Genomic DNA, 8,839 nt, shown 5'->3' on the forward strand with positions numbered 1-8,839 from the left:
TAATAGCCGCACATAATTTCTAGTTTGTGACTTAGTGGCCAATTTCGTGAAAGTGCGTACATAAATTGATCTATCCATGAACATGGATGTATGTCATTCTTAGAATTGCGAAAGATCTTAAATTTCCGAAAAGGTTAAGAAGTGTTTATAGTCAAAGTTTTCTCCTCGTGGCGACAAAGACCTACCGCGTCTGTCCCTGTCCCAATGTCGATTATTGTCAAGTTCACGCGCCTGGCGCTCTCTTGTTGCTTCTCGTAAATGAAATAAATTACTTTCTTCAAACCCTTCTGCTATCTGTGATTCGAAATTTCTTCTGCTGTCTTTTCGTACGATTTCGCTTTCAATTTGTTTGACTTGCTTTCCTAATGCCTCAAATTCCCTTTTAATGCGTTCATTAAATTTTCCCTGATTTTCAACATGTTTATTTATGTTCTGGTACTCTTCTGTTTCTGCTAATGGCAATGGAGCTGTATCATCTGAATCTCTGTCCCCATTTAAACTAAGACTTGTCAATTTATCTGAAATCTCCTCAACTCTTTCCGATAAGTCACCTATTTGTTCTTTCTGTTTATTTACGTCTTCCGTAAGTGTCACGACTCGGGTTTCAGTATTGACACATTTAGTAGTTAACTGTTCATACTGTTGTGTTAGGTTATTTATTCTGTCATTTGGTACGGATTCCTCGATTCTCTCAAATATTTCTTCCTTATCGTGTGCACATTGTAAATTTAACTCTGAAAATTTTTGTACTATCACGCGATCTTTTTCTTTCTGTTCTCTGTCCTGTTCCTCTTGTCTAATTTCTGTTGAAATTAAACTATTATTGTGAGCATTCAAGATCGGTTGTACTTCTTCTCTAATTTCTTTCTTTGATTCATCTTTCATGTTTTTGAAACATGTCCCTATTCGTGAGCCTAACTGTGTTTCCATTGTTTCCATCTCGGTTTTAATTGTTCCTATTTGTGAGCCTAACCGTGTTGCCATTGCTTTCATCTTGGTTTTAATTGTTCCTATTTCTGTTTTTAATTCAGATCCCAAATTTAATATTGCACTCATCAACTGCTCCATATTAACTGGTTCGAAATTCTTTTCGCCCCTAACATTTCCCGCAAAACTAACTTCCGTCGACATAGCTGTAAAGCTATCTGTGTTCGATACAATTCCAGAATCTTCTGTCGTTAATCTCGTATTCTGAAAATTTTTTGATTGTGAAAAATTTTGAAATGGTTCCGGACTATTTTCCCGACTTGTTAAATTGTTTTGAACTTCATTATTCATCATACTGTTCTCCTGTGTTGGCGAGTTCGCCATGTTAACAATTTCGTCATTCTCACTATCCATCATTTTTGCGTTTTTCATCGATCGCGTAATCATTTACAAAACATACAAAACTCGTCACTATACGAAAATTACACACAATGACACTTTATCACCAACAATATCATTCACACGAAATGCTTCCCTCAAACACGATTAACGAACAATTGAACTCTTCATATTTGCACAAAATTGTTAAACCCGTATACAAGACAACAAAAATTAAATTCTGCAAAAAATACCATTAGTAGAATGACAGTTACCAAACCTACACATGCAATATAGACTACAATTACTAAACTACGAATTACTACAACAATACTACTGTCTGCTATTTTTACAATCAGAAGAATTCCAAGGGACGATCCGAAGCAGCGGTCGCCACGTGCATGGGGGCTTCATTAAATATAATGCATGCAAATACTTTTTAATTTTTAGTAGCTGACTGTCCGATTACGAAGTCTCGTAAACGGTTGCCCCTGACTAGTTTTAGTACGCAATCTGATTGCATAGAATAACAACAAAGAATGAAACAAAATTTCCGCTAACACAATTAATTAATTAAGTCCCCAGCAACTATAAAACGTACGAAACCAAAGCACAAGCGTAACTGTCCTGTGTGTGGAAGTGTGATTCAACGTACACATCTGGCACGGTTCTTCTTCAATAAGACAAGAAATTTTAAATACCATTTATACTGAAGTAATTTAAAAAAATAGAAATACTATAATTGCGTAAGGAAACCAGAATTACACTCTAATACAAGAACACAAGCCAGATGCTTTGTTGACTGAACCTGTAATGACGCATTATTTAAGACATTGAAATAATGAAAAAAAGGGAATTTTTTTACCTTCATATATATTGACGGAAAGCACTCTGATCATTACAATATCTCCATTCGAACAACATCTGCTGTCTAGCCCATCAAACAACTGGATAAAACATGGCCTCAAATAGTACAGCTATCAATATCCTCTCAGCAAGATCTGCACAACCACTCACTACGACGACATCTCAACAACGACTTGACTCCAACTACTTCTCAACAAGCACTGACTAGCACTGACTACTGCCACATCTCGACAAGCACTGCCAGTGGAGGCGGCGGTGTAAAACACTTTGGCGCAATCTCTGGCGCTGTGGCTCAGTGTAGCCACCTTTCACCTTCTCTTGTCGATTCTGCAGAGAACCTCATCGTTCGTTAACTTATCAGTCCACCTAATTTTTCAACATTCTTCAGTAGCACCACATCTCAGATGCTTCGAGTCACTACTGTTCCGGTTTTCTCACAGTCCATGGTTCACTACCATACAATTCTGTGCTCCAAACGTACATTCTCAGAAATTTCTTCCTCAAAATATGGCCTATGTTTGATATGCCCTTCTTGCCAGTGCTAATCAGTATGTATGTATGTATGTATGTATGTATGTATGTATGTATTGAACTGGGGACCTAGAAACGACGGAGATGCTTAGTCCCCACAACAGGCTACAGTAGTCCACTCACCCCACTGCCGCCCCACACCGAACCCCGGGGAACGTCTCATTCCAGACGAGTATAGACTCAATGTTTGCGTGGTAGAGTAATTATGGTGTACGCGTACGTGGAGACAGTGTTTGCGCAGCAATCGCTGACATGGTGTAACTGAGGGAACCAGCCCGCATTCGCCGAGGCAGATCGAAAACTGCCTTAAAAACCATCCACAGTCTGCCTCCCCCCCCCCCCCCACCCTCCTCTGAATTCTAATACTGCACTTGAATCTTCCTTTTATTTCCGTCATTGCTGCTTCGCTGTGTAGATTGAACAATAGGAGCGAAAGGCTACATCCGAGCAATCCGTTCTTGACTTCCAACTCTTATTTTATTTGTCCCAGATTTTAGAAAAGGTGTAGAAGAATTTTGCTCCTCCCCCCCCTTTCCCCCGCTAAGTAACAAAATTACTTTAGTGAAAATGGCATCAAACGCATTTGTGGTACTGTATTGATACTAATCCCGGTTCCCTTATATACGTGGTTGCTACATGAAGTCCATTTCAGTAATAAGTAGAAAGTCTGGAATCTTACCTATAATCCTTTCATCAAATGGTAGTTACAGCTCATTAGTATGTCATTATTATGCGCTGCATGAGCATTGGTTCACAGTTTCAAGTGTTTTAGACATGGAAGCTAATTAAGGATCGTGTGCATCACTGCCCAAAAATTAAGTAACTACGAGGTACAATTTAAAATTTGAGTTTGTATGGTGGAGATACTTGTCACAAGGAGAGGCCCTAACTATGGGATTGACTTTTTGAAACCAAACGCTTAAACCATAATCTAAAAATCAATTGTATGATGGACAAAGTAATGCAGATGAAGATTTAAATGAAATACGGTTTTATAGGTAAACAAAATTCAAACAAAATGGGAAACAGATGTAAAGAACGCCATAATGTGAACGAAAAAACAAGGGTGACAAAACAAAAAAAATTAAATCGAAACTAATATATGAAATTAATTTAAAACGCATGAACTAAGATTTCAAGTTGAAAAAGAATGATAAGAAGAAAAATGAGAGCAAAAGAAGAAGTTATTACGATTAGGATGATGTGACAAAGGAATAAAAACAAAAAATTACATTAAAATCAATTAATTGAATAAAAATTATGATCAAAGTCATTTCGATAAAGATTTAAAAATAAAAGATCTACTGAAGCTGGCGAGATTCGAACCCACAACCTCCTTCATATAAAACTACTGTTCTATCCATTATACCAAGCAACCAAACTATGTGATGCACCTTTTTTAACGCAATTGTCACACAATATTCCGAAATTTTTTTCATCAGTTATTCGCAAATGAGGGCCCACCAGGGTAATGGCTACAGTGTGTGATACCTGGGCTCTTAACCTACGTAACCGTATAGATGGTTTCAAAAAATCGATCGCATCGCGGGGGACCTCTCCATGTCAGTGCGAAACAGACTCTGCACGTTTATCAGCGGATAGCAAAAGGAAAGTGAAATCATTAGAGACAGAGACTAAGGAGGATATCAACCGCAGGATAACCATTTGGAACATCCCAAAATTCATCTTAAATAATCTATCCTTACAACACGATGGATCTAAATTGGAATGGCTGGATGAAGATTTTCAATACCACTTGTTCCCAATGCGAATCCACTGCCTCAACCACCGCATCACCTCGCTCGGTAAAACCCGATAAGAGAACGTAACATCAGGCAGGAGCGAAAGGGAAAGTAAAGGAAGATGGAAAAAAATGAATTTAACAGAGAAGCTGCTCTGCGGATGTTCGTGGTTTTGCAGATTTTCATAGGTTTGTAGCAAACGTATCTCACATGCCACTGGCACTCTCAGAAGAATACAATGACTTAAGACAACCGTCATAAACTTATTTCAATCACGGAAATATTAGAGGAGAACTCAAACATAAAAAACATGGACTCCTGAGGTACAAATATAAGACAAGCAGTCCATCGTTTCTGTAATTTTGAATCTCAGTTGGGAAAAATAGTTAGGTTCGTCACAGTCAATTAACTGTGGAAAGTGATCAAACAAGCAGATGACTGCAGTACCTTAATATACATTAGTGCACATTTAGAAGAATTGCGTTACAAGATTGACGAAGTTGCACAGAATTGGGCTCGTATTTCAATACGTTGTGACAAAGAACAAAACCAGCAATTATAGGAACGGTAAATATCGCATAAAAAACTTTCGAACTTACTTAAGGTTTGTATGCTCGGGAAGAACGATTTAGGACGAAATTAGAATGAGAGACCGAATCGAAGTACGTATAAAGTTAAGGAAACAGTCTTGGGGAAGGTGCGTGAACAATTAGAATTTACGGGTACAGAAACAGTAATTCATACCGTCGAAAAGAAAATACGAAATTCAGTGATGTGTGTACAGCCGTGACAAAGGTCTGACGGTCATTAGGTGAAATAAACGTTTACGCTTAAATCAGTTAGCAAGAAAGTTACACAGACACGAATAACATCCTTTATTTTATAGGGCTGTTAAGCTTTTTGCGGTTAATAGGAAGAGAAGTTAAATGGTCCACATAGCGGTGGAAGAACATAGAGAAAGGCGTTTTGAATACGACAGGTCGTAGTGGTGGGAAATAGAAGTCACAAAAGAAGTAAATACGAACTTGGACATGACCCAAGACATTACCTGCGTTGTTTGCACAAGGGAAGGAACAACTGCTATACCTATACATCCTGTTACACATGATCGCAACCGAGCGAGGTGGCGCAGTGGTTAGACACAGGACTCGCAGTGATTTGTTAATGTGAGAATGATCGAGTTGCAACGTTGTTTGGAGTCCAACTTTAGTAGGTACCCCAATCACTGTCGGGGCAAGTTAGTTCAAAGTTCGCAGGAAGGCAGGTGCTAAGCAAAGCTTTGCTATGTATAGCTTTCTTATACAGACAGTATAACTTCGTTAACACGAATCTGAAGGGACCGAAAAAACAGGAGTTCGTGTTAAAAAAATTCGTGTTAAGTGAAAAACACAGATTTTAATAAGTATACATGTACAGCAGTACACTAAAGTGTAATATACTACACTATCAATCACGTTATTGTAGACTTATAACACTATAAAGTGATTGTAAAGTTAAAAGTACTCACAAATTATGTACGTTACTTTCTTGGAAAAAATTCGGTCATGGTTCGCTGACGTTCATGGGAACGATAATATTCTGTAATTTCAAAACCAGTTGTAATGATAGCGTCTGTAAACTCAACAGTGACGTCGGATGTTGAAGCGAACCGTTCTACAGTCCAAGGCTGTAAACATCTCCTGACGGGTAGGTGGAATGGTATCCACTTTCTTGTGATGGCCCTTCTTGCACCTCGTTCACAGCTTTTGGCACATCAGATTCCACAGAAGAACGTACGGCAACATCGTCGTCTACACTAATGAATTCTTCGAAACTAATCCCAGGGTTCGCAACGTCCTGCAGAACTGTCCCTTCATCAGGTGAAGTGGCATCTTCTAACTCGTGGACATCTTCAGTGTTGCTATGTCTCCAAGCTGTGTTAAAGCACTCCCCTGTATGATGTGGCGATACTGAGTTCCAGGCTGCTGCGATGGCTTTTATTGCGTCAAGCAGATTCCAATTTGGGGTTGCACTATTGTTTTCAGCAGCACGAATTGCAGCTCTTACAAGTCGCTTACGATAAGCTCTCTTTGTGAGAGAAATTATGCATTGGTCCAAAGGCTGAAGGCGGCTTGTGGCGTTGTGTGGAAAAACTGAACCTTTATGTTGGATAGGTTCAGATCATGAACGTTATGGGCAGTACATCTGTCCAATGTAAGAAGAACATGTCTATTTTGAGCAACCATTCGACTGTTGAAACGATGAAGCCACTTGCGAAATGATGTGCCATCGATCCAAGCTTTCTTGTGGTGAGAGTAGATGCAAGATAAAGTGTCCATATTCATGTTTTTAAAACAACGTAGTTTCTCGGATTTACCGATAACCCAGGGACGAAACTTCTCACTGCCGTCAGCATTACAGCACAATACAACAGTGCTCCACCGTGACACTTATCACATTTTATCCCCAGGGTGTGATTTGGAAAAAGATTGTAGAAAAATCCAGTTTCATCCACATTAAACACATCACACGAGGCATATTTTTCCCTCACTCGGTTGAATTTATGCAACCAGCTGTTGGCACTTTCTTCATCAACTCTATTTGCTTCACCACAAATTTGTACAGATGAAATTGAATGTCTCTTTTGGAACCGATACAACCAACCAGCAGAACAACGGAAGTCTTCGATGTCCATATCTTTAGCAATATCATTTGCTTTTGACTGAATCACAGGGCCAGTATGTTAGATGCACGCGTATGATTGAACAATTTTAGCAGTAACGTCTCGATGTCTTTATAGTTGGCGGTAGGATACGAATTTGTTTAGCTTTGTTTCCAGAACCTGATGCCAAAGCATTAATAATTTTTTCTCGATTCTTAATAATCGTACATAAAGTAGATTTAGGTATTCCAAACTGCTCTGCAATTGCTGTTTTCTTGGTACCACGGTCCACTTCATCTAGAATCTTAAGCTTTAACTGTACTTTTAGAGCTGTCTGTTTCCTCTCTGCCATTTTCGCGTGCTACGGTACCGGTTGTAACTGTAGTTTTTATTCGGTATTCCAACTCGATACGTCTACGACTAACAGAGCACCTGTAAGACCTGGCACTGAGTTCGTTCCTAAATGCTGCTGCACACACTATTGAATGTCTTGCAATGTACACCATACGCTGATTGTTGAGGTTATAATCGCGGCTACCGACCTACAATACGTTAATAACGAGTCAACAAAAAGTATAATTAGCTTTGTAGCTACATTTCCTACATTCATTTCGGAAAAAAAAGTACGCTTTAGAATACTCTAAGGCCGGAAGTTTGTGTTACAGTGAAATTTAATTACGCTAGGAACTGAAACAAGAGTTCGTAATTCGCCTTAACCGAAATTCGTATTAACCGATAAAACATACCATAAGAACTAATGTATTCGTGGTGGGACAATTTTTTTTTTTTTTTTTTTTTCGCGTTAACCGCGAGTTCGTGATAACGAGTTTATACTGCATTTGAATTTCAGTAAGTCGAAAACAGAATGCTGCATCATAATAAATAAGCGAAACACAATTTTGAAGGTTCTTCTAGACAATGACTCATAATTAACATGTTGGTGCACTGCGAAAGTCATTACTAATTATAAATAAAGAATCCAAGATCTAAATTTGAGAACGACCCAAATGTGAACAGTACCCACATAACTCGCATCACATGAATGGAACGAAAAATGGCCTGACTAATAAAGAAAAGGGACGTTATTGTCAACATATTGTCGGACAGAGTCGTTTTAAAACAATAAAATATTTTACACCCTGAAATATGCAAAAAGTAATTGCTCAGTCTTGAACCTGAACTGTATACTACTCATGAAAGCCGAAAAAAATAAATTGCCTCCTGTGAGGTTTGAACTCACGACCCCTGGTTTACGAGACCAGTGCTCTACCACTGAGCTAAAGAGGCAGATGTGAGGCATACGGTGTGCGCTGAAGTTAAAGTTGTAGTGGCGGCCGCGCAGGAAGTTTTATTTACGTGATAATGGCGAATTTTTAATGCGTGATCATTATTTATAAATAATATACGCCAGTAAAATTTGAGAGTGATTGGTGCTCTTACATTTGTATGGAGCAATTTAATGGTCAACATTTCAAATATCTGTCTTACGTTCGTCTGCCGAAACGGCGAATAGCTCATACAGCCAAAGTAATACTAGGAAGCTAGAAACCAGTGTTTGTATAGATGAGCTAATTAATGAATCGAAGCTGAATATTGCAGAAACGTATGTTGAGAGTACATAAGTGCCATCACAAAATAGTTCTTCGATTAGTACATAGTTTTTCATCTTCGAAGTATGGGAAAGTACGGCCGAGGGTTTACCGAACGCCATTTTTCGGCGGAGCTGCACTATTTGAACCTCTTTATTAAGGTG

The 8,839-nt window shown here is 38.7% G+C and overlaps 1 non-coding gene across 1 annotated transcript; it reads right to left on the reverse strand.

The window, feature by feature from the left end:
• Window positions 1-8,301: 8,301 nt before the first annotated feature.
• Window positions 8,302-8,373, reverse strand: Trnat-cgu. The gene has a single exon. It is a non-coding gene; the product is annotated as a tRNA-Thr (tRNA).
• Between the last annotated feature and the right edge of the window lie 466 nt (window positions 8,374-8,839).

This window comes from Schistocerca americana, chromosome 3 (genome assembly GCF_021461395.2).
Source record: "Schistocerca americana isolate TAMUIC-IGC-003095 chromosome 3, iqSchAmer2.1, whole genome shotgun sequence".
In the NCBI taxonomy this organism is placed as follows: Eukaryota; Metazoa; Arthropoda; class Insecta; order Orthoptera; family Acrididae; genus Schistocerca; species Schistocerca americana.